Raw genomic sequence first — 25,013 nt, forward strand, 5'->3', positions numbered from 1 at the left:
AATAATGTTCAATTTTAAACTAATTGGAACTAGTAACATGAATCATCTATAGATGTAGAAGATTCATAATATTTAGGTGATTGTTTTGTTGGTTACCTACTGCAATCATCTCCATTTTTCTACCTAAATTTTTCCAAAATTTGCATGTTGCGGCAATACTGTTATTAAGATAAATCTTGAATAGGTGTGCTAAATTCAATATAGTATCTGCTATCTTAATGTATTAAAGTTTTGTGTACTTCATTCTCAAAATTTAGAAGTAACGTAAGATTCAAGCTTCTAGTTGGCATAAATACATGTCCCAGTATAGTAGGTAGGGCAGTGGGGTGTTTTAGAAGTTCCAAAGTTGCATTATTTGGATTTCTTACTTCAATTTCCATCTTTTTCAAACTCGGCTTTTTAAGAATTATCCTCATTTTGTTCTAATCCTAAAAGCGGTACTCCTTGAGGTCCATGGCGTTTTTAACTGGGATATATCCCTTAAAATTCATTGACCTCTCGAAAGTAAAAAGGTATTTTTATTAAGTTACCCTTAATTAAATCCTACCTATTACCTACCTATTTAATATGATTTTTTGATTATGTAAAAACTCAATTACCTACATAAGGGTAAACTTGGAAGACAATAATTAATACCTTCTTAATTATGTAAAACATCATTTATTTGGGACTAAATGTAAAAGCAAAAAATACCATCTAATATGAACTGGAGGGAGTAATGACTAGGTCATGCTTCCACCACCAGCAATAGAAAGACACAGAGAAAACAAATTACAATCTTCCCAACTATGTGATGTTTCTCAAGTTTATCCGTCACCTAAATCAAGAAAAAAGAGGAAGGCATTTCTCATTGTTGGCTTGCCTGGGCTCCACACCAGATTTTCTTTGAGATGGTGATAATTCTCACCTAATTTCATTCTATAGGGCCAGTCGAGTAGTTCTTTTATCCCATATCTGCCAGTCAAATTGACTCTTCCCCTCTAGCACCTCTTGTTGCCTCTGTTGTCAGTTTAACCATAACAACAGTCCCATAACTATACCATTATCAAAATTTTCACACTAATAAAGTAGTCATGCTCTTAAATGTCACTATTTGATCACTTTTCTAGAACAATCCATTATTCAAGGTTTATTAACTAAACATATAATCCAAATAGCTAACAGTGCCCACAAGAAGGGCAACAAAAGAAGAAGAGAATACACCAAAGAGCATGTTGATTTTAGATGAACTAGAGTGTCAATAGAAAATCCCATGTAATAAGTAATAGCTTGCTAGTGTTTCTCTTGCTTTACCTGCTTATATGGCTTTTGTCCAGTTTGACGGGTAGCATCTTGTCGCCCATGCCGATATAGTCTTAGCTCTTGTTCTGCTGACATAGAAATATGTCCTTCTTCCTTTGGCCAGAGTTACACATAAATGAAAGACAGGTGCCCAAAGCATCCCGCGTTAGTAGGGTCCGGAAAAGGTAAGCACCCCAAGAGGTGTGACGCAGATAGCCTACCCTAATACAAGCATTAATAGTTGCTTCAATGGCTCAAACCATAGTTATACATAGAAAGAGGAAAAGAAGAATGTTGAGGCTAGCATTAAGCGAGACAACGTGTCAAGCATAAGAGAATGTCTTTGTTTTATGAAACACAAACCTAGAGTAGGCATGTCCAGTATAAAAGTCTCATTGAGGTGCCTTTGAGTTAGCAATTTCCTTTAATAGGCTTGGGACAATTCCCACCGCAAGTTCTGAAACAAGTTGTTTTGAGCTCAAACTATACCCAAACGCCTAGGATCTCTAACATCAAAGTTACTTGTTTTTCCCTTCAACTACTTATGCCAGGCTTTTTACTGAAGGTGCCGAAAGAATGCTTAGGTAATACATAAAACAAATGATGATAGAGAACAATTAGCTGCTCCTGCAATAACAACACCCTTCTGATCTTCAGGAGATAATTTAGTGCTTCTTTTGTGATGATCTCACTGGGAATTAGCACTGGATTCCAGGTGGATAAAGACATACAAGCTCTCCACAAATTTCACCGAGGCTATCACTTATGCTGACTTTACGTTTTGTTGCAAAGAAGGCCTCTCTAGGGCTCATGCTCATTCTAACATTATCAAGACATATAAAATGATCTACATTTTTGCCTTCATCTTTCAAAGCTGATGAAAGATTAAGAAGACCAAAAAATCCAAGAAAATCAAGAAGCACAAGATTGAAATTCAAGAGAACCTATTTAACATCAAGATCGCATCAAAAGGTTGATGAAAGTTAGAAGTTTTTGATAGATGCTTTAGACCAGCTACAAGGCTAAGGGACTCTTTGACCAAAATAAGCTATTATTTCAGCCAATTCACCAAAATAATACATTTTTTTGAAAATTTACAGGACTAGAATTAACGTATTTCACAATATCGTATTAGACATTATTTTATTCCAAAAATTCAATGGGAAAAAAAGTTAAAGGTTAACGGTGTTAAAGGGTAATTCATTACTGTGAGTAACGTTTTATGATTAATATGTTACTGTGAGTAACGACTCTAAAGAATACAAAATCTGACATTGATTGATCTTAAAGTCGTAACTCAGAGTTACAACTTCAGGCTAAAACGTAACTGACAGTAACGTTTCTACAGAATCCAGGCACGGGCAGTTAAATCCTGCAAAGAATTCCTCAAATTACGAACCCTTCTGATTGATGTAATTATAAAACTTTATCGACAATATTGATTACCCTTAAAAAAAAAAGTATCGATTAGCATAAAGATAGTGATTAGCCTTAAAAAATATTGATAAGCCTTATAAAAAAAGTATTGATTAGCTAAATAAAGTAGTTGTTTTTCAATTTCAAAACAACACCAGCAGTGGAAAATTATATGAGCAGAAGTTGGTTAATTCTCCCTTTCAACATTTTCTTATACAATTTAAAGTGCAAGATGGTTAAGACCCAAAAGAAATTAAAGATACAATGTCATAAGTTTACAACAATAACTACTAGTAATTAATGCTTATATATCACAACCTTTTCATATATGAAAATTAAGAAGCAACCATATTTCATATCTACTGCTTAACGAAAAATACTCCATCTTCTAGAAGCAAAACAACAGCTAAATTTGGTCTCACAATTCACTTCACGGGAACTAAATTTGTATAAAGCAAAACGGCACCTAAGAATGGTTTCCATCAAGTTGTAGACTAAGAGACCTTAGTGAATCATATATACTCCATAAAATAAAGCACACAAATCAGCTAGGATAAAATAAAGAACTCAAATCAGTGGAACATTAAAACCAGTAATTAGCCATAAAACGTTACTCAGAGTAACGTATTAACCATAAAACGTTACTCACAGTAACGAATTACCCTTTAACACCGTTAACCTTTAACTTTTTTGCCCGTTGAATTTTTTGAATAAAATAATGCATAATACGTTACTGCGGAATACGTTTATTCTACTTCTGTAAATTTTCAAAAGAATATATTATTTTGGTGAATTGGCTGAAATAATGGCTTATTTTGGTAAAAAATTCAGGCTAAGGCATGATCCCTTTGAGTTCGTAAGCTAAATGCCAAAGTAAAAGATTTGGTCCAACAAGTTCACAAACAATACCAAAATCTTTGCACAATATATCATCTGCTTCAAAACTGAAAGACTTAACCTCTCTATTTTTACTTAGTTGGGCCCTGACAGCGTATAGAGATGCTATGTAGGGATACTACTCTGAAGCATTTGTAGGCTTCTGTTGATTATTTCTCTATCCACAAGATTTCCTTGCATGTGCAGCATTGATGATTGCATAAGCACACACACAATTTTGTGAGTAGACTGTACAGAAAGATTAGCTCCTGACTGAGGGATCAGCTAGGCTGCTTCGGATGAAATCCTAAATGAGCCATATAGACAATTACCGGGATATTGTATGAATGATAATTATGACAAATCTCATCCATGTTGTTGTATATATCATGATAGGTAAGGGAGACAACCAAAACGGCAGCTGATTTCGGTCCTCCATTTCTAGCCCTTTGATTACCTCATTCACCTACATAACAAAAACATCACCATTTCATGGATACAAATCGAATAGTCATTCAAACACGTCTATAAATACATCACTAGTATGCATAATTTTATACTTTAAAAAAATATTTGCACTTATGCATTCAAATTTGATTCTTGTGGAAAGACTAACTTTAAGAACGACGTTATACTTGCTTGTGATGAAGTGATGCCACCAAAAACATCCCACTTGAAATCATATTCAGGGACGATGTACTTTGGGAGGGCACCAGACAATACCATGAAAGATAAGGTTGAGATATTAGAACTCCGTGGGAGAATAAGAGGATCTCCAAGTGAACAAATCGCCATAATAGCTGCCTGAATTCCACATGTACTACCCCCAACAAAGAACCATGTTTCTAATGCTCCAAAAAATCTTGCCGCTCATTTTTGTGCTTGTAAAATGGGACCTTCAGGTTAAAAGAGATTGTCTAGCTCTGGAAGCTCAGGCAAATCATGAAGAAACAGTTTTGTACCAATGAGCTGAGTCAACGATGATGGTGCTGCTTGCCCTCTGCCATGGCCATGAAACTGAAAACTTGCAGCATTTCTTCAGCTGAAGCTTTTAAAGAACTAACAAGTGAAGGAAGCTTTTGACGGGCAGCAGCACTTGGAACACAAGAAATTTCTGTTAAAGCAACTAAATTATATCCTACATAGCTTGTATAGTTCTTGTTCTTCCCGAGGATTATGCCATTCCTTTCCTGTAATATATGTTATATTGATATCCAAGGTAAACGTCGAAAAGGAAGATCATTAACGAGAAACCTTGAAAAGGAAGAGCTTAATGTGACGAATGGTATATAATCAGAAGAGTTGATCATATAGTCATGGCAACATTATTTTTTTACCAAATCTCAATACAAGAATTTCTAATGCATCAAGCTTCTTAAAATGTCTCTAAAGCGGATGTTGGAATTTGCTCATGCTCCAAAGAACTAACTTTCTAATACTAAAACCTTAAGGAAAAAACTTGTGTGACCGAATATTGATAGCTCTATTGGATATTATAGCATCTTCCTCGTTTCAGCAACCTGAAACTTTCTTTGACATTATTATCTTCTGTGCAAAACTTGCTTCAGTCACTAAATAAACTGACAAGCTCATTATCAAAACCATGCAACTATCCACATCCACAAATTATTTGATTAAAATCGTAACTAAGCAAATGCTTACAGCATAAAAACATCATTATACATGCATGCATAACTTTCTCTTTATCAAGCGCCGCAATGAAAAAAAATAAAGCTAAGGCTTTTTGGATCCTCTTGTTTTATTAACCTCGGTTTGTGCGCCAAAAATTAAACCTCTAGCTAATAAGAACAATGATACTGTTTCTTCAATATGAAAAATATAGGGACTAACTCAATAAGAAGAACATCGGTAACATCTATGAAAAGCCCTCTAAAGACCTAATTAAATCAGTAATCACATGGAAGACAAACGACAATACAAAATCTGAAGATACCAATACCTACAGTTAACTAATAAGAATCTTTCCAAATGAAATGATATGTATATTTAGATGTCGTTTGGTACACGGGATAAGATGGGATATCTCAGGATTAAGTCTGGGATTAAATTTATATTGTGTTTGGTTGACGGTATAAATTTAGATTTATCCCAGACTTAATCCTGGATATCTCACCTTATTCCATCACACTTGGGATTATTCCCACCTCCCAAGATTATAATCCCGGAATACTTCAGTCCATAAACCAAACGACCCCTTAATGTATAAACATGATGAAAATGATTATAAAATAGGAATAAATGATTTTCTTACCATATCTATGCTGTGATTATCTAAGCATTCCATGAATGATTTATTGATGAATTAAGTGCCACGATCCAAATTTGACAGTTAGACCGTGATAGGGCATTGTCACGACCAATTTCACTAAGTCATGAGGGCACCTATATTTTCCACCTCGATAGGCGAACCCTTAACCCAATATTTCATAAACACATAAATAGATAATGAGTAAGCGGAAGAAAATAGAATAACGGGAATTTCACAATAATAATATAAGAAAGCGGAAACAAAATAAATACACCCCAGTATCTGGTCTGGTCATACAAGAGCATCTAACTAAATACTACAAGTCTGAACAATAAAACACATCAATAATCTCAAACATATGTCTTAGAACAGAAACAAAGACATAGTAGATAGAGGAGTCTTGGGGCAGCGAACGTCCCCATGCTCACCCTGAAAGATCCGATTCAGCAAATCCTCGAACAGTCAGCCACGAGGAGTAGAAGTCGATCCCTCCTGATACTCTTTATTCATAAAAGAATGCAGCAAATGCAGGTCAATACAGACAACAAGTACTGGTAGGTATCATAGGTCGACTAAGACTAGCTATCGTATATAAAGATAACAAAGTAAGATAAACACATAAACCAACAAGTACAAGTCAACAATAAGCCATATCCATGGTACAAGCCATCACTTATGTTGCAACATCTAAACCCAACTGTGCCAAGTCTCAGTATAGCGATTCGAATCAGTATATCACAGTAGTGTCACAACAACCAATAGAAACCAAGATACAATGCAATGCAATAATGTATGAAGGATGAATGCAATGCATATGCAGCTTTGTACAATATGTCCCGGACGGAATGACTCCACGTCTCGGGGATCATGACCTATGGGGGACCCGCGAAATCCATGTACCACTCGCTTCGGAATATGACCTCGGATCAAGAGCACACTCTCACGATCCCGGCAAAGACCTTGGGCATCGGACACTCCATCGTTCCCGGCAAGAAACCCCGAGCAACGAACACTCATCTCTCTTTTACGCTCTCCGGCAAAAACCTCGAAGGCTATACTCTCTCACATATCATCATCAATACCAGAACTATGCATATGTCAGTGTATCATAGAAATGCGTACAAATATGATGAAATGTGATATCAACAACCAATTCTATCCGAAACAGTACCACACATGGCACCCAAGTAATATCAATAGTAAGGCTATACAATAAGCTAGAATGGAATCACAACTCTTAACAGTACCTACTAGGACACACAAGTAATATCAATGATAAGGCTACACAATAAGCCACAATGGAATCACAACTCTAAACAGTACCTCCCAGGGCGCACAAGTAATATCAATGATAAGGCTACACAATAAGCCACAAAGGAATCACTCTTCTCATCTCAATATCAATCAAGTAAATTACTGTAATATCATAGCCAAACTATATCTCTAATCACCAATATCCGATGTCTCAACCTCACATCGAGCCAATAAGTAAATAGAACAAGATAAGTCAACAATACAGCAGGGTTGCTAGCCCCCAAATCACACAACAAGGCCAAAACTAAGACAATATCCAACCCCACTTCATACCCGAAGGTTTACATGAATTCTCCGACAATTTCATCTAAACATACGCTTCCCTAGTTGAAGTCTCACCATAAGGTAAACTGTAACCTACCTGGAAGGCCGAACAACAAGGTCTCCAACAATCACGCCTTAGTCTTCCCTTTCCTTTGAGCCTCGAGATAATGAAAGTCTAACATATCTGAATCATGGAATTAGAACCAAGAAGAACATCAATCAAACCCTACTTCTATTCAAGACCCTAATCCTCAACCTATGGAATAGGACTTTATGAACTAAAAGGGTGAAATTAGGAATCTAAAGGTCTCAACATGAAATTAAAGCTCTAAGTGATCAATTCCCATCAATATCAAGCTAGAAGAACCAACAATTTACTCAAATTCGGATTCTATGCAAAACCCCCCAAATTTGGGTATAAATCCTAACCTCCAATCCCATAATTTAGACACTAATTAGGAAGAAACCATGCAATAATAGGTTCTAACCATCAAGTCCAGGCTTAATAATGCTTAATCCACCAACAAATCAAGGTTTTATAATTAACAACTTATTCAAGAAAGAAACCCGAAAGCCCTCTCTTATTCTCCAAGTTCTATAGAGTTTCTAGCTTGAAATCTTACTTAGGAAAGGTAATGGAAGAGATTGAGATTAGAGAACTTACTCTTGAGAAAAATCTGACCAAACCCTCCTCAAATCGCCTCCAATATGATAAGGAAATATAGTATAAGTAATGGAAGGAAATAAGGGTTTCCAAAGGCTTTTAAATCAGAAAATTTCCCGCTATAGCGGTCACCAGACACCAGAATTTTCTGGTGTCTTCCAAACTTGGAATCAACACCCAGAACCTCCCGGACACATAAAACGAGCTACGAACGCACTCATGGCTTTAGTATTCCCATCGGAGGTCTCGTTGATGAAGTCAGCCCCTAATACCTCAAAACTAACTTTCCAACCTAAGTCCTAAAATGCACCTGAGTGCATTGAGAACCGAACCGAATATACACACAAGTTTTAAAAGACCATCCGGGCCTCTAGGAGTTGACGGATTCCCGAAAAAGGTCCTTTTACCTAAAAGTCAACTTTAAGTCAACTCCATTTCGCTTTAAGCCTAAATTTCCACAAAATCGCCCAAATCATATCCGAAGACCTCGAGAAGCATGTCAACGATCCCCTCGGGTCAAATATAAGCTTACAAAGCTTGAGGAAGGGTCGAAAGCATCAAAAAAGCAATAATGACCAAATGTGTCATTACATCAGATACCAATTAAACAATCGCTCGTCCTCGAGCGACAAGAAAGAGAACGGGGAAAGATACTTGAGTACGCAACAATAGGATATCTAGAACGCATAATGGACTTCTCCATATAGGAAAGATTCTTATCGAAACAAAACTGAAACCCAACGAATGATATTGAAACCATCAGAATGGTACTTCTTTAATAGAGAAACATGGAAGACCGGATGAACACCTGGCCGGCCTGGTGAAAAACTAACTCATAAAACAAGGGATCAACACCATAGATAGTCTCCAACAGGCCAATACACCTCGGGCTCACTTGCCCTCCTTCACAAATCGCGTGACACCCTACGTGGGTGTAATCTTCAGAAGAACTTGCTCGCTCACTCTACCAGTCACAACTCTCTAATCGTTGCTCAAGCTCTAATGCTCATATCTCCGTATTCAAATTTCCCTCGCAACTGATCCTCGAATAAACAAATTGCTTTTTCTCAGATTCTCAGATTTGGTAAAATCGCAACTCTAAACGCGATCAATAGGCCCCACAAATACTTTCCCAAACCAACGCAATCCTTTGAAACATGGCCACAAACCATAGCCCATTCTGAACCGGGAAGATATTCTGATTCCGCTAGCCTTTCCTTTATACTTGCTAAAGTCCTTTTGCACACCGCGATTTCTTAGAAACATATGAACACACACCACAAACCTGAAATCATGACTTACTCACGCTAGAAAGAATCCTTGATCCATCTGGGATCTCTACGCAATTCCATCAAAACTGATCTTATCGACAGCTAACTTTGCTAGTTCCAAGTCTTCTTAAACCTTCAAATCACAATACATGAACCATACCACTAAATATCTCGTCGAGCGAAGTCTGTCGGAACCCAACTGATCACTATAAAGACCTCTCGCATAACAGTTCCTCTTCAAATCTGTACTAAGCTCATTGTCTACCATTATTCTATCCAAGTAGCTGTTCTCAGAAAGTATCATCAAATCTACTAGAAAACCCTAACAAGGCTCGGTAAATCTGTCATACCTCAAATCTGAGTCGAAACGCATCGAATCCTTAAATATTTTCTTGGAAATATAATCATAGACCTTTAAGCTTAACTCGAACAATGGTGACACTGAAAGAATGCACAACTCTCGAGTATCACCAATAGTCATTAGAACTGACTTCGAATTTCGAAACCAATCACAGTTATACTGCGAATAACAAATCATGTCTGTCACCTCGAGTCCACAAGTTGAGTCATATCTAAGCTATCAACTTAGTACTGAAGAGTTATATCTTATGATTCCAATCTTCAGGCTTCTCATTACCCAACACGTAAATCCGATACAACCCCGAACTTTTCGATGCAAAACCCGAAGCCTCATATAATAATTATTTAACCATCAAATCTCTCATTGTATCACCTCGATATGCCATAATGTTTCCAGAAGTATCCAATCTTACAACTGCCGCTCTAAATCTCACGCAATTACTCCTAAGTCCTTCATATCTAAAAGCGCTTACCCAAACTGTCCAGTTAATATTACTTGCAATCATACTATATTACCACGAGTAGGGTCCCACCCCAAAAATATAACTCTAGCGTCACATGATAGGGATTCTACAAATATTTTCTCTTAAAGCACGCTAACTCATCCACTGTAGAATGTTACAAACGTTTCCAACAGTGTACTACCAAGCCACTTCTTATAAACCTCAACATGTCGATTCACTGAAATATTCTTATCACTAGTTACCGTTCACGAACCTCACAGAATTTTCCTCATATCACTTAGTCCATATCTGTAGACTTCCTTCCTTAAGCTCATGCAACAAGCACACCTCATATGAATCTGCAAGACAATCACGCCACAATCTAAATAGACTCAAGTAACCCAAGATGTACCTCATTATTGCCGACTCTCGATCAATTGTACCTTTTATCGATTCGTCAATTTCCCAATTTATAATCACTTCACGATCATCGATACCGTAATCAATCCTCGAATCTACTCCATCAAATATCACATAATTGTAAATCATGCAAGCTAGATGAATTAATCCCGGAGATAGGATCATACCACACACTCTGTATATATTAGATTTTTCTTCGCGCTTACAACTCTCAATTGAGCACTCTCTAAATCGGGCGTATCACATAACAGTCTTACTAATATTCTCATGTATCTCACTGAAGCGTCCATGCCCGAATTGCCTCACTCAATTTTTGAAATGTTATCCTTAACTTAACCCAGTTAAACCATCATTGATCTACCATTTTAAGTATCCATATTTATGAATCCCTTACTCTAATCCTTAAAATTACTAGTCCTTGAAGAAACACCTCTTACCTCCATTATCGAATCTGAATACCCCTAACCACTCGCACGCCAATCCTTTTTATTCAATCACATAAGCCGAGTACTAACACCATTAGTAGTGGGATCTAGTCAAATTTACATAATGAATACAAGGTTCCCAACCTTAGTCCACCACTGACCTCTATAAGTCTATGACATAACCAAACATATAGCTCATCCATAAATTCTCAAGCCCACTCTACACTGTCTAAACGCAACCAAGCTCTCACATTACTAACTCTTGTTTAAATGATTTCCTTTCTACTCTTAACCTTTAAGACACTTGTTACACCTCTCATTTTCGTTGCAAGAAAGTCCTTGGCTTATAGGTGGTTTATACCCTTAGTATGGAGATCCGTACCCAATTTTTTGAGATATTAAGTGCCTTACCTCGTGTGTACCAACGTATAAGCGTGCATTATTTGCAATACGATAGGATTAGAAGCTAAACGAATCGAATCGACGCGAGTTGGATCAACTCAGTAAAAACCTGCAGAACCAGTCCACATTGATGGGCGTCGACACGTCGACGAGCTGTCGTTGTGGGCCATTGATATGTCGCCACCTCTGAATCTCAGGTGGCAGGTCGACGGAGCACGTCCACGAGCCGTCGACCCACCCGCCGACCCGCATCGCTGGAACTTTCTCTATCCATATTTATATATTTAGCTCCACGATTTTATTCAATATTTTCTTGTTCCTAAACCAGAGAAAATCCTAAAATATTTCCCCTCAACGTTTTCCATCATATTAGAGGAATTCTAGCAAGATCCGAGCCCCATAAACCCCGAGCTAGTGAAGAAGAAGGTTGTTCCTAAGGTTTTGTTGAAGCTGTGGAGCTTGGAAGTTTGAGTTGAAGTAGTGTCTTGGTATTTTAGTCCCTTCAAGCTATGTATATGATTCCTACCTTTGTGTTTAAGTAAATTATCAAGAGTTTTAGTGGTTTTAAGTAAACAAAATATAGTTATGAAAGTGGTAAGTTGAATAAGGGTAAAGTTAGGATTAAGGGCTGTTTTGAGGGATGATTTGGAATCGATCGCTTATATTTTGATATGTAAGTATTGATAATGTTGTTGTTGGTGTTGTTTTTAATGTTTGAGTTGAATTGGAAATTAAGGGATTATTAAGTTTACGAAGGGGATGCTGTCCGAAATTCGTTAAGCTCCTTTCGCACTTGAATTGGATAGTAAGTGTTGTAAAGGGTCTAATTGTGGCCTATGTTATCTTGATTGTACACTTGCGAGTTTGAGAAGTAGACGTTGGACGATTAGATACGCTTCAAGGTATGCTAAGGCTGTCCCTTCTTTCATTTTGGCATCATCTTTATGATATGAACGAACGAACGAATGAACGAGCTTCCATATTACTCTACTCTTAGAAGCATTAGGAGTACCTTAATATTTGATGTTCCTATGCCCCATTTTATGATTGTTCCTTCTGTTCTTGGGTCTTGATATTTCATATATTGAAAATGTTAGCTGAAAAGATGTCTATCGGAGATAGTACGACCCTATGTCACTCCGAGAATTCTAGTTCTCATTGTACCTATGCATTGCATTCATTATACATATGCATATTGACCCACGACCAGAAGGCGGTATATACGCGTATATTATATGTATATGGGGTATGGGGAAAGGGATAGGCATTATATACGCATTAACACCTGATCAGCTGGTGCACTGTGATGATGATGATGATGATGGCCGCCGAGAGGCAAATAGGATATGATAGATGGATCGGGTTGTACGTTCCTCAGCACTAACATATATATGGATCGGGTTGTACATTTCTTAGCACTAATAAGTATATTATGACCTATGCATATCATACGCCCTCTAAGGCACTTTCATGTTATACAGATGTTCAGCCACAGATGCGTTCAGATGTTAAGATTCGCTTTCATGTTTCGGATGTCTTTCATGATCATATATAGTTGTTGTTCTTATGCCTTACATACTCGGTACATTATCCGTACTGACTCCCCTATTTCTCGGGGGGCTGCGTTCATGCCCGCAGGTTCAGGTAGGAGGTCCAGCTCAGTAGGACTTCCACTCAGCAGTAGTTGGTGCGCTCCACTTGATCCGGAGCTGCAGTCTATTTTCGTATTCCATTTTGAGATGTATATATATATATATATATATATATATATATATATATATATATATATATATATATATATATATATATATATACGCCAATAGTTGATGGTTCTTGATGTATATCTCATGGTGTTGTTCTTGTATAATTCAGTGTCATTCAGTTATAAGTCGTGAATGGGTCCCTCTATCCTTCAGTGAGCTTCAGGTACGAGTATAGGTGTGTTTGGTCAATAGAGGTCAGGCGCTCGTCACGACTCATTGGTTTTGGTCGTGACAACACCAATCAACCTCATCAGTCACACCCCTTACTGTACGTCATGATATAATGTTTCCTCAATCCAAACACGACTCATTACCCATATGTCACTTCAAATCACGTTTATCACTATCAACCAACAACCACTCAAATCCACTCGATCCTCTAAACTAATCATCCATCCAAGCCGAACGAACCACAAAACGATATCAATTTTTCACCTCAAATCTAAGTGAAACAACCAGTAACTCCTCAAGTTATTAACTCATCGCATACGCTCAAATTTGATGTCATTTCCATCAGTCGATTACTAACTCTTCAGAAGTGTACAACCTAGTCAGTTTACCTATCAAACGATGTGCCCATAGAATTCACTTAATAACAGAGTAGTCCTTTAACATCAACGAGCTTATATCAAGAATAACACTTAGCACCAGTCACAACCTTATCCTGACGACCATGTCAGATACCAATTTTTTTCCTTCCCAATCTCACAAAAAGTACTCATGCTTAAGATATTTTATGAAGTGTCACTTCGCTATGCGCTTTCCACAAATGTCTTCCTTCATGTCCTTATTGTCAACTTCTTTTCTTTATTACACGCAGTCACAATATGTTTGCCCAATTCGATGGTAATTATCGAAATTACGCTTGTCTTCACATACCGATGTCTAACACTCTACTGCTGCTGAATCGTCGACCCGCCATTGGAACACCAGTACCACACACACCTGTCACGACCCAGGTCAGTCAGTCATGACGAGAGCCTGACCTCTACAGACCAGACACCCTAATACTCGTATCTGGGTAACACTAAATAACAAGGTGGCCCATATATGACTTATAACTGAGCTATACTGACTTTTACAAGAACAACAACATAAAATATGCATCAAGAACTCTCAACCATCTGTGTATGTAAGTACTGAAAAGAACAGTGCAAGCCGATTAGGCTGCTACATATACTGTACACAAAAAGAATAAGAGCCGGCGAGGCTACATCACATGCTAACTACATACAACTGTCTACAAACCTCTAATGGAATACAAAGCTGTAGAAAGGACGGGACAGGGTCCTGTCATACCATATATACATGTCAAAAATAGCATACCAAAGACGAACTGCAGCTCCGAACCAAGTGGAGCGCACTGACTACCGCTGAATGGAAGTCCTACTGAGCTGGACCGTCTACCTGGACCTGCGGGCATGAACGCAGCCCCCCGACCAATAGGGGAGTCAGTACGGATAATGTACTGAGTATGTAAGGCATAAGAACAATAAGTACATAAGAATCATGAAAGATATCTGAAATATGAAAGTTAATCTCAATATCTGAAAGTGCTTCTGCAGCGTATGATATCCATGCTCTCTTTAAAAATCATATACATATATTTATACAGTAAGTGCTGAGGAACGTACAGCCTGATCCATATATCACATCATCCCGCGTCCGGGGTAATCCCATAATCTGCCCGCTGCAGTGCTGTACACATCTACGTCCTGTCCAACTGACTATAGCGCGGGGGTGGTGTGAGCAAATAGCTATACATATATATAAATGCATGAAGGACTCATGAAAGGATACTCTGGAAGCTGTAGATATGAAACATACGAAGTCAAGGATACAATAAATCCTATACCATCTAAGAGTAGCGTCTTTGAAACTCGCTCGCTTGCTTCTTTTGTTCATATGGTAGGGATCATGCCAGAAGAATAGAAGGAACAGCCTTAACATACCTTGGAGCGTATCAAATTGTCCAACATCTACTTCTCGAACTCGTAAGTCTACATTGAAGATAACGTAGGTCACAATTAGACCATTTACATCACTTACTATCCAATTCATGAACTGAAGGAACATAACGAATCTCAGACAACATTTCCTCTATAAACTTAACAATCCCTCAATTCCCAATTCAACCCAAACATCCACGACAACATCATCAACAACAACAACATATGGAAACATAAACAAGTAAGAATCTCCCCAAAAAGCTAATAAAAAACAGGCCACAAGGCAACCATACCAACAAATTAGTTTATGCCTCCACAACATCATCTCCTTCACCTTAAATCACTAAAACTCTTGATAATTAACTCAAAAACAAAGGTACGAATCTTATACATACCTTGAAGGGACTAGAACTCCAAAAATCAAACTTCAACTTCAACTCCTAAGCTCAACAACTTCAATGGAACCTTAGGAACAACTTTATCTTTACTAGCTCGGGTTTAAGGCCCTCGGATCTTGCTAAAAACTCCTCTAATATGATGGGAAATGTTGAGAGGAAATATTTTAGGGTTTTCTCTGGTTGGGAAATGAAAAATGAGGATATAAAACATGAGGGCCAAATATATATAAGTGGAACAAAAAGGTTCCAGCGATGGGGGTTGACGAGAGGGTCGACGGCTCGTCGACTTGCTCCGTCGTTCTGCCTCCTGAAAGTTCATAGGCCGTGGAATTTTGATGGTGGGGAACGATGCCTCGTCGACACGTCGATGGCCCATGCCTTTGCTCGTCAAAGTGGACTGGTTTCTGCAATTTCCCTGAGTCGCTCCGACTCGCGTCGATTCGATTCGTTTCACTTCTAATCCTATTGTATTGCAAGAAACATATACTTATACTTCGGTATACACGAGGTAAGGCACTTAATTTCTCAAAACCCTGGGTACATATATCCGTACTAAGGGTATAAATCACTAGGTAACCATAAACTCTCTTATGACAAAAACGAGAGGCGTAACATTCTCCCCTCTTAAAAATATTCGTCCTCGAATGTTCATACTAGTTATGAGTTATAAAAATTTTGGCAGAGTCTCCACTATAAATATACCAATCCAACCTGAACACAGCAACCCAAAATAATGCCACACAGGGACACACACTAAAACACACCACATTATGGCCTCACACAACCAAAATAAAATAGCCATAAGTATATCACATACTTGAAGTCTGAACCTCCTCGGAAGATGAGAATAGATATGGATATCTGGTCTTCATATCATTTTCTGCTTCCCATGTCATTTCTTCCACATTATTATTCCTCGAGAGCACTTTAACAGAAGCCACATCCTTAGTCTGCAATCGACGAACTTGTCTATCTAATATAGCCACTGGGTCTCCTCGTATACTAACCGCTCGGTCACCTGGATATCCTCTACTAGCACGACTCTCGAAGGATCCCCTATACACTTACGGAGCATGGATACATGGAATATTTAGGGTACAGACTCCAGATCAGATGGTAGCTCTAACTCATATGCTACCTTAGCCACTGTACGAATAATTCTATATAGCCCAATGTATCGAGGGCTCAACTTACCCTTCTTGCCAAATCTTATCACTCCCTTCATAGGTGAGATCTTTAGGAAGACCCAATCGCCTACCTCGAACTCTTGCTTAAGCCGCTGATTATCTGCATAGGATTTCTGTCGACTCTGTGCCGCTAATAACCTTTCTTGAATCACTTTCACTTTGTCAACCGCTTGCTATATTAAATATGGGCCTACTAGCTGATTCTCTCCAACATCAAACTATCTTATGGGTGATCTACATCTCCGCCTATATAAAGCCTCATAAGGAGCCATCTGAATACTGGAATAGTAACTGTTATTATATGCAAAATCAATACGAGGCAAATGCTCATCCCAGCTACCTCGAAAGTCAATCACACACGCTCTTAGTATATCCTCAAGTGCCTGTATAGTGCGATCAGTTTGTCCATCTGTCTGCGAAAGAAATGCAGTACCAAGACTCACCTGAGTCCCCAATCCGTTCTGAAAAGATCTCTAAAAATTAGATGTGAACTGCGCATCTCTATATGAAATAATGGCTGTAGGAACACCATGAAGTCGTACAATCTCTCTACGGTAGAGCTTCGCATAATCTTCGGCTGAATAAGTAGTTCTGACAGGCAGAAAATGGGCTAACTTTGTAAGTCTATCAACTATGATCCATATTGAATCATACTTCCATGGAGTACGGGGTAAACCTGTAACGAAATCCATATTGATTACCTCCCATTTCCAAGTCGGAATCTCAATAGCCTGCAATAAACCTCCAGGCTTCTGGTGCTCTATCTTAACTTGCTGGCAATTTGGACACTGAGCGATAAACTCTGCTATGTCTTTCTTCATACCATCCCACCAGTACACTTTCTTGATATCATGGTACATTTTTGTTGTGCCCGGATGAATAGAATAGCGAGAATAATGGGCTTCCCCCATAACTTGCCAATGAAGCCCTGCAACATTGAGAACGCATAATCTACCCTGATACCTGAGTACTCCATCCCCTGTAATCACAAAGGGTGTCTTTTCTTTCTGAGGTGCCATATCTCGATACTAAACTAAAATAGGGTCTTCGTACTGATGCTCTTTTATTTCAGCTACTAAGGATGACACCACTGTGTCCTGAACAATAACTCTTGTATCACCTGAATATATCAATCGAACTCCAAGACGGGCTAGCCGTCAAACTTCACGGGCTAGTTCTCTCTTCTCTGGCTGTAAATATGACGAGCTACCCATAGGTTTACGACTAAGGGCATCGACTACTACATTAGCCTTTCCAGGATGGTACAGAATATCAACATCGTAATCTTTTAACAACTCTAGGCATCGCCTCTGACGCAAGTTCAAGTCCTTCTGCCTGAAGATGTACTGGAGGTTCTTATGGTCGGTATAGATATCGACGTGAACACCGTATAAGTAGTGCTTCCATATTTTCAAGGCATGGATCACTGCAGCTAGCTCAAGATCATGAGTTGTATAATTCTTCTCGTGCTTCTTCAACTGTCTGGAGGCATAAGCAACAACCTTTCCATGTTGCATCAATACACATCCCAACCCAATACCTGTAGCATCACAATATATCACATAGCCATCTATTCCCTCTGGAAGAGTCAAAACGGGTGTTGAGGTTAACTTGTCCTTCAATATCTAGAAACTCCGGTCACATGCCTCCGTCCACTGGAACTTAGCCTCTTTCTGAGTCATCTTGGTCAACGGGGATAAAAGGGAAGAAAATCCCTCTACGAACCTCCTACAATATCCTGCCAGACCCAAGAAACTGCACATCTCTGTTGGTGTCGTGGGCCTTGGCCAATTCCTCACAGCTTCAATCTTTTGAGTATCTACTCTAATGCCTTCATATGAAATAATGTGACCAAGAAGAGCCACAGAGTTCAACCGGAACTCACACTTAGAAAACTTCGCATATAACTCTCTATCTCGAAGAATTCTGAGCACTACACGTAGATGATCTGCATGCTCAGCCTCTGACGATAAATAAACTAGAATATCATCTATAAACATGATCATGAACAGATCTAGGAAGGGTCTGAATACACGATTCATCAAGTCCATGAATACAGCTGGAGCATTAGTTAGCCCGAATGACATAACACGAAACTCATACTGCCCATATCTAGTCCTGAATGTCGTCTTCGGAATGTCTTCCTCCTTTACCCTAATCTGATGATATCCCGATCTCAAGTTTATCTATGAAAAGTATTTGGCACCCTGTAGCTGATCAAATAAATCGTCAATCCTCGAAAGCGGATACGTATTCTTTATAGTCACTTTATTCAATTGCCTATAATCAATGCACATTCGCAAGGAGTCATCCTTCTTTCTTACAAATAATACCGGCGCTTCCCACGGCGATGTACTAGGCCTAATGAAGTCCTTCCCGAGTAAATCCCTCAGTTGCTCCTTTAATTCTTTCAAATCTGCAGGTGACATTCTATAAGGAGGAATGGATATTGTCCGAGTATCTGGTAATAGATCGATAGTCAAGTCAATCTCCCGCTTTGGCGGAATGCCTGGAAGCTCATCTGGAAACACCTCTGGGAATCATTGACCACAGGGACCGACTGAAGGGTTTGTGACTCTGCTTGCATGTTAAGAACCCTAACCATGTGATAGATATACCCTATTCTGGTCATTTTGCTAGCCTTAAGGTAGGAAATAAACCTACCCCTCGGCGAAGAAACATTACCCTTCCACTCTAAAACTGGCTCGTCTGGAAACTGGAACCGGACCACTTTCATTCTACAATCAACATTAGCATAGCAAGAAGCCAACCAATCCATACGCATAATAACATCAAAATCGATCATATCTAACTCCATCAAATCTGCTATGGTGTGGCGATTGCAAACTATGACTACACAATCTCGATATACTCGCCTAGCTATGACTGGGTCACCAACTGGCATAAACACCTCAAAAGGTTTAATCGATTCAAGCTTTATCCAAACTTGCCAGCAACAAATGGAGTAACATATGATAAGGTGGAACCTGGTTCAATCAGTGTGTAGACGTCATAGGAGGAAACTGATAATATACCTATAACAACATCAGGAGACGACTCACGATCTGTCTACCAGCTAATGCATAGATGCAGTTCTGAGGACCGCTCGAACTAGATGCTCCACCCCTTCCTCTACGACATCCTGCTGGTGCCTGAGAACTATGCCCTGAAGGGTGTACATATGAAGAAGAACCAGCTACGGACCCTGTAGGCTGAACAATACCTACACCACCACTCGACGGACACTTTCTCATCACATGACCTGGCTGGCCACAAGCATAACAAGCATTCGATCCCAAAAGACACTGTCCAGCATGTAATCTACCACACTGGGTACATCGTGGCAAAAGTGGTCTCACCTGGCTTGACTCCGGTCTATACTGAGAACCTAAAGCTTTAGAACTCTGACCCGCTCTGGAATAAAAAGGCTGATCAAATCTCTGACCTGGAAACCGCGGAGGTGCACTCACTGCTGAATGGAATGGATATCAAGAATACTATTGTCTCTGTCCTCCTCCAAACTCACCAACAATATCTAAAGATCTAGCCCTCTTGCCATGGCCCCGGTTACGCTCATGCTCTGTCCCTCGCTGACGCTTACGATCCTCCAGATTCTATGCAGATACCTGTATACGGGAAATATCCATACCCGGCTGTAACGCAACTGTCGTACACTCATCAATCAAATGTGGCCCTAGACTAGCCACGAAACGATGAATTCGATCCTCCATCTCAGCCACCATAGCTGGGGCATATCTAGATAATGAATCAAAGTATACACTGTACTCCTGAACACTCATACTGCCCTGCTGAATATGCAAAAATTTGTCTGCTCGGGCCTGCCGAACCTCTGGCAGCAAATAATGACGAATAAAGACATCTGAAAACTCTTGCAAAACAATTGGAGGGGCATCCTATCCCCTAGATAGCTCCCACGCCTAGTACCGCTGCACTGCAACATCACAGAGCCTATAAGAAGCCAACTCCTCTGACTCAACCTTATTAGTATGCATGACCCTCAGAGTCCTCTGTATGCTATTAATAAAGTCTTGGGGGTCCATATTTTGCCTCAACACGGAAAACTCTAGGGATCTAAATCGAGAAAATTCTTAACCCTCGCACTGCTAGCTCGGTCTGCCTGATCAACACCAACTCCCTGACTCTGAGCCTGAGCAGCTACCAATCTAGTCAACAAATGTATAGCATCCCGCATATCCTGACCCGGTGCATCTGGCTGAGGGACTGGATGCACTGGGGCAAGTGCTGGAGGCGGGGTATGCCAAGTTTGGGATGGGTCTCACTCTGAGGCTCGCCCCGAGCCCTGTTATCCCGCTGAGTACGGCTAGGAGCCTCACGATCCACTCCCTTGCCCTTCTGGGAAGCTATAGCTTTCTTTCGAGGCATCGTTGAAATCAGAACAAATCATTAGAAGGTGAACTCTCACCACACGGCTCTATCGCACGATCTAAGAGAAAAGGAATGACAACATCCTAAATGTCCTGTAGCCTCATGTCTATAAGTGTGGTGCACAACACACCCATAAACAAGACTCTACTAGACATGATCTGTAGATAACCCTAGGATGAAACTACTCTGATACCACTTCTGTCACGACCTAGGCTGATGAGTAATGACGAGTGCCTGACCTCTACTGACCAGACACCCTGATACTCGTATCTGGGTAATACTGAATAACTGGGTGGCCCATATATGACTTATAACTGAGCTATACTGACTTTTACAAGAACAACATCATAAAGTAAGCATCAAGAACTCTCAACCATCTGTGTATATAAGTACTGAAAAGAACAGTGCAAGCCGATTAGGCCGCTACATATACTGTACACAAAAAGAATAAGAGACGACGAGGCTACATCACATGTTAACTACATACAACTGTCTACAGACCTACAATGGAATACAAAGCTGTAGAAAGGACGGGACAGGGTCCTGTCATACCATATATACATGTCAAAAATAGCATACCAAAGATGAACTGCAGCTCCGAACCAAGTGGAGCGCACTGACTACTGCTGAATGGAAGTCCTACTGAGCTGGACCGTCTACCTGGACCTGCAGGCATGAACGCAACCCCCCCAGCAATAGGGGAGTCAGTAGTACAGATAATGTACCGAGTATGTAAGGCATAAGAACAACAAGTACATAAGAATCATGAAAGATATCTGAAACATGAAAGCTAATCTCAATATCTGAAAGTGCCTCTGCGGCGAATGATATGCATGCTCTCTTTAAAAATCATATACATATATTTATATTGTTAGTGCTGAGCAACGTACAGACCGATCCATAAATGTTAGTGCTGCGGAACATACAACAGTGCTAAGGAACGTACACCCCGATCCATTTATTATGTCATCCCGCGTCTGGGGTAATCTCATAATCTGCCCACTGCAATGTTGTGCACATCTATATGCCTGCCCAGTCGACTATAGTGTGGTGCAGTTTGAGAAAATAGCTATACATATATATATAAATGCATGAAGGACTCATGAAAGGATACTTTGGAAGCTGTAGATATGAAACATACGAAGTCAAGGATACAATAAATCCTATACCATCTAAAAGTAGAGTCTTTGGAACTCGCTCGCTTGCTACTTTTGTTCATATGGTAGGGATCATGCCAAAAGAATAGAAGGGAAAACCTTAACATACCTTGGAGCGTATCAAATCGTCCAACGTCTACTTCTCGAACTAGTAAGTCTACAATCAAGATAACATAGGTCACAATTAGACCATTTACATCACTTACTATCCAATTCATGTGCGAAAGGAACTTAATGAATCTTGGACAACATTTCCTCTGTAAACTTAACAATCCCTCAATTTCCAATTCAACCCAAACATTCACCACAACATATGGCAACATAAAGAAGTAAGAATCTCTCCAAAAATGTAATAAAAAACAACCCACAAGGCAACCATACCAACAAACTAGTTTATGCCTCCACAACATCATCTTCTTCACCTTAAATCACTAAAACTCTTAATAATTAACTCAAAAACAAAGGTAAGAATCTTATACATACCTTGAAGGTACTAGAACTCTAAAAATCACACTTCAACTCCAACTCCTAAGCTCAATAACTTCAATAGAACCCTAGGAACAACTTTATCTTTACTAGGTTGGGTTCAAGGGGCTCGGATGTTGCCAAAAACTCCTCTAATATAATGGAAAATGTTGAGAGGAAATATTTTAGGGTTTTCTCTGGTAAGGGAATGAAAATTGAGGAAATTAAACGTGAGGGCCATATATATATAAGTGGAACAAAAAGGTTCCAGCGATGCGGGTTGAGGAGAGGGTCAACGGCTCATCGACGTGTCGACTACCGTCGACTTGCTCCGTTGTTCTGCCACCTGAAAATTCAGAGGCTGCAGCATGTCGACAGAGTGGAACGACGCCTCGTCAACATGCTGACGGTCGTCCCTTTGCTCATCAAAGTGGACTAGTTTCTGCAGATTCCCTAAGTCGCTCTAACTCGCGTCGATTCGATTCGTTTCGCTTCTAATCCTATAGTATTACAAGGAACATATACTTATACTTCGGTATACGCGAGGTAAGTCCCTTAATTTCTCAAATCCCGGATACTTATCTCTGTACTAAGGGTAGAAATCACTAGGAAACCATAAACTCTCTTACGGCGAAAACAAGAGGCGTAACAACGCCATCATAAGGCTTTGACGAAGCTGAAGTTTTTCCCAAACCGGTCATATTATCGAGCAACCCACTATTGTTAAGCCATCAACGCACTTTGTCACTTCCAAGCAACCCAATGCTGAAACATGGAGATCAAGTAACCCTCTGAACTATCTATCCCATTTCCCACAGACTCCCACAATAAACGAGTCTAATCGTGACTCCGTACAACAACCGAGTCTAATCGCGACTCCGTACAACAACCGAGTCTAATCGCGACTCCACACAATCGAATCCTTAGGCCATAACTAGAGACTGAACTGGATCACGTGTCTGAATTATAATAACACATCATGTACCATTCCACAACACGTCAGAGATCGACCATTCGCATAAGAATTCTAGTTCGCTTTTATACCCTCTCTGGGTGACTAAGATAAGAAAGTCCAAATACCAATTGGAATTGACTGAATACCAATTGAATGAAGTCACATGAAAGGATGAAAGAATTGGAAGTTTCCTAAATTTCCTATGGCCTCGCGCAGATAAGTACGGAGCTCATCGTACCGATCCACAAGACTCTACTAGACACGCTCTTGTATTATAGACCGGGTAACCTATGACTCTGATACCAACTTGTCACGACCTAATTTCACTAAGTTATGAGGGCACCTACCTTTTCCACCTCGATAGGCGAATCCTTAGCCTAATATTTCATAAACACATAAATAGATAATAAGTAAGTGGAAAAAAATAGAATAACAGGAATTTCACAATAATAATATAAGAAAGTGGAAACAAAAGAAATACACCGCAGTATCTGGTTTGGTCATACAAGAGCATCTAAATAAATACTACAAGTCTGAACAATAAAATACATTAATAGTCTCAAACATATGTCTTAGAACGGAAATAAAGACATAATAGATTGAGGAGTCTTCGGGCAGCGAACGACCCCATGCTCATCTTGAAAGACACGAATCAGCAAATCCTCGAACAGTCAGCCACGAAGAGTAGAAGTCGATCGCTCCTGATACTCTTCATTCATAAAAGAATGCAGCAAGTGCAGGTCAGTACAAACAAAAAGTACTGGTAGGTATCATAGGCCGACTAAAACTAGCTAACGTATATAAAGAAAACAAAGCAAGATAAACACATAAACCAACAAGTACAAGTCAACAATAGGCCATATCCACGGTACAAGTCATCACCTATGTTATAGCATCTAAACCCAATTGTGCCAAGTCTCAGTATAGCGATTCGAATTAGTATATCACAGCAGTGTCACAACAACTAACAGAAACCAAGATACCATGCAATGCAAATGTATGTAGGATGAATGCAATGCATATGCAGCATTGTACAACATGTCCCGGACAGAATGACTCCACGTCTCGACGATCATGACCCATGGGGGACCGGTGAATTCCATGTACCACTCGCTCTGGAATACGACCTCGGATCAAGAGCACACTCTCACGATCCCAGCAAAGACCTTGGGCATCAGACACTCCATCGTTCCCGGCAAGAAACCTCGAGCAACGAACACTCATCTCTCTTTTACGCTCTCCGGCAAAAACCTCGAAGGCTATACTCTCTCACATATCATCATCAATACCAGAACTATGCATATGTCAGTGTATCATAGAAATGCGT

The 25,013-nt window shown here is 39.6% G+C and overlaps 1 pseudogene; it reads right to left on the reverse strand.

Moving 5' to 3' along the window:
* Window positions 1-800: 800 nt before the first annotated feature.
* LOC132613065 (uncharacterized) lies at window positions 801-20,502 on the reverse strand (annotated as a pseudogene).
* Between the last annotated feature and the right edge of the window lie 4,511 nt (window positions 20,503-25,013).

This window comes from Lycium barbarum, chromosome 10 (genome assembly GCF_019175385.1).
Source record: "Lycium barbarum isolate Lr01 chromosome 10, ASM1917538v2, whole genome shotgun sequence".
Lineage (NCBI taxonomy): Eukaryota > Viridiplantae > Streptophyta > Magnoliopsida > Solanales > Solanaceae > Lycium > Lycium barbarum.